Raw genomic sequence first — 3,671 nt, 5'->3', positions numbered from 1 at the left:
TTTTCTAAGTTTGCTTCCGATGACCGGCAAGGGTTTTCATTTCCAATCAAATTTTCTTTAAAAAATAATATATGATGAATTTGTAGCAGTAACATTGAATCCACATATTTCCAGGCAATTAGCTTCGTGACCTTGTTCTTGTAAAAGTGAAACTTAACGGCGAATGCGAACGACCCATGGTGTGTGGTAAAGGTCCCAAAGACAAAGGAGTACATTAAATGTTAATTTCAATTTTTTGAAGAACAAAATTTTAAATCACTAATTTATTGATTGTATTTGAGAATTGCAAAAATCGTAATATTGTAATAGAAATACATGCAACACATTCTCTTCTTTTTTTAATTTTAAAAATTATATCAAAGTATAATAAACAAGTCAAATAATTTGCTTTATTGTCGTAATTAAAATGTGATTTTGTAGTATTTAAAATATTTCAAACTTTATATACGTATAATAGTGAAAAGACTGTACACAATTTAAAGGCTTTGCTCTCAGCAGTTAATGAAAATACTTCATTTTTCGGAGAATAAATATGGGACTAATATAGTTCATTCATTGATAGTTGTGAGAGATTTTGCAAATGATGGCTGAGTTTCTGCATCCTGAATTGGGTTATGGCATCTCGATCAGAGAACGCCTGTGCAAATGCATGGCATTGTGCGATAACCGCACGTGTCGAGAGTTAATTAGACTTTCAAATCGGCGAAGCTTACACCTTTGTAAGTAGACAAAAGATGCTAGGTATGTTTATACATATAAACATAAAACTCAAGTGAGAGAAAATTAATACAAATATAAAGAACTGTCGCAAAGGAAATGGTCTCGAGTCGGATATCATACATCTGTGTGTGTGCGTGCGCGCGCGCGCGGGTGTGTTTGTGTGTGTGTGTGCGCGTGTGTGTGTATTAATTTCCCTGCTGAGTGTCCAGTTGAAGTTTGCGAAACGGCTAATTTTGAAGGTAAAGCTGGAATCAGGTCCGCCGACGTTATTTAACGGTGATCAAGAGTTGAGCTGACCACCAACAGGTCGAACACCCGGCGGAGCAACATCCAAGGCCACGCAGTCGATTGCCTTCGAGGACCATCTTTGCATTTGGCTAGTATCTTTTTATAGGCACGCGACATTGCGTGTATATTGCCCTTGTGTAATATGACGGGATTTTTGCATACAATAATTTCTAACGCTTTTAACGTGAATAATAATCAACGGCTCTGTGACAGTCTGATATGTTAATAATTGCAAGATATTGCAACATATTTTCTAGCATACGATGATACTTAGGATTGTTGCGCACGCGCGTAAACCGGCCTCGGATAAATCGAATGATCCGTGTAAACATCAAGGCGAGCGTGTCATAAACCGGAAGGAATCGAACGAAAAAAACAAACATTGGGTATTGCTGTTACATTGTTCTCGCTATATCGAGCGGGTCTTACTACATGTTCTGTTTTCATTATTTATTATCCCGCGTCAGCATATAATTTCCGCGAAACCGATGCAACAACGCCCGTATGTATGTACATACGTACGCTCGGCGAATGAATAGCGGAAGGCAGCACGTTTCGCCGCGCGCGCGACGTTGATTGACAAAAATAATCTTCTTTCTCTTCAACGCACAAGACTTATTACACACGGACGGTCTACGAGATGAAACGTTTACTATGTTACCAGAACTGTTTGGTGAGAGGAAAAAAAATTTCGTATTTTCTTTTGAAAACCGAAAGTTTTGGTGAATACAATTTCTTTCAGGCGAAGAAGAATGTCGTGTAAATCACGTGTTTGTATACAGGGTATTTACACCGCGCGCGGATTTGCGCCACAAAAGTAGAAAGTGTAAAAATAATTTACACGCACTCTGTTACGCGTCTTTATGTCACATTGTGTTGTAATTTCAGTTTTTTTTTTCCTTTTTACTGTCAATACTAATAAAACTGTAGTGAATTGAATCAATTTGTCAGTGTACAATAGTAGCGCAATCGTGTATTATAATCTGAGTGAAATGATTATTATAGGGAGTGTAAAAGACTTAGCGGTTGTTACGTGACACACAAGTGTAGAGAGATATTAAAGAATGCAGTCAAAAGAAATAGAAGTGCTTGCCGCGCCTTATACATCTCATCTGTTTGGATCTATACAAACGTATTTTCTTAAAATAAGGGCTTTGCTTATTTGAAGAACATACTTTTTCTATCGAGTATCATTCACTAATTATAGAAATTATTGCTTGCAGTGCAGCCAACGTACATTAAAACATTAAATAAACGTGAAATTTGACAAATCAGTGTTCTTCCAACAATACTAATTTATTTAATTTTAAAAAATAATTTTTCTATTAAGTAAATAATTTATAATTTGTAAAAGGTATTTTTCGGTCGAGGCAGATTTTGGTGGCTAAATAATATTTGGGAACTTTTATAGCTTTCAGGTTATGCAAACTGCGCGCCAATTATTTGTCGGTCTTGAAAGAGTTTAGAGCTGAAGGTGAAATACGTAATCTCATCATTTAAATTGAGAAACAATTTAATGGCACTTAATTTGATTCTAACAAGCGTACTGAAACATTGTAAAAGATTTATTGCAAAAAATATCATCTCAGGCAGGATTGGTGCCTGGATCTCCCTACACTTTTTTATTTCCTCGTGTCTTACATAATAAAACAGTGTTAGACAATTAGATGATAATCTGTTTTTCAAGGCTGTAACTGTTAACAGAAAATGTGTTCGGTTAACAAAGACGGTAACGGAATGCTTCAAGGATAACTATAATTGCAAGCTGATCTCGAGCCATCAGTACTGTCCCGCTTATGAATGACCACACTAAACTGTCGTCGAATCCTAATTGATTGCCGGCACGTAGAACAATATCGAATCTAAATGTGTCTTTGTTGCAACGACACCTCGTTACGATGGGACGGACGGTGCACGTTTGATTCTACAATGCAGTGACGCGGCGACGTAATTCTCCCTCTCATCGACAGCTCGCGTAACTAACAAACGACGATTCATTCTTATATATAAATTTTCCTTGTAATGGCTTTAGCCTCAAATATATGTTGCGAATCATTTTTTTATGCTGATTCTGAGCTAATTGCTTCGATGTTCTCACATGCATTTTCGAACACAGTCTGAGAACAATTTACAAAGACGAAAAGAGTTTTCCTTAATTTTAGTAAACCACGTTTGCAAATATAACTGAGAACGCATTTTTTTTAAATAAAGGTTGTACTTATTTAAAGAACTTATAATTTTCCTATTAAATATACTTCCTATTAAATATATTCATTAATTACAGAAATTATTGTATGCATTACAGTCAACGTTTATTAAAATATAAATTTTTAGTAATTAATAAATATTTTATTCATAATTTGTGTAAAGTATTTTCTTCAATATAAATATAATAAATACATGAATATATAATAATAATAAATAATATATATTCATTTATTTATCATATTTATATTAAAACTTTAATGTAATGTGTATGTGTGTGTGTGTGTATATATATATATACATATGTGTATATTTTTTTCAATTAAAGTTTTTTTTAAAAATAGTATTTAAACATAAAAATAAAAAAATGTTTATTTAAAATCTATATTGAGAGAAAAAATGGTTGCAATTATAATTTACTTATAATTTATAGTCATTTTTAATGCCAACTATATATT

Source organism: Solenopsis invicta, chromosome 4 (genome assembly GCF_016802725.1).
Source record: "Solenopsis invicta isolate M01_SB chromosome 4, UNIL_Sinv_3.0, whole genome shotgun sequence".
NCBI lineage: Eukaryota > Metazoa > Arthropoda > Insecta > Hymenoptera > Formicidae > Solenopsis > Solenopsis invicta.
Note: the sequence above shows the minus strand (reverse complement) of the source record.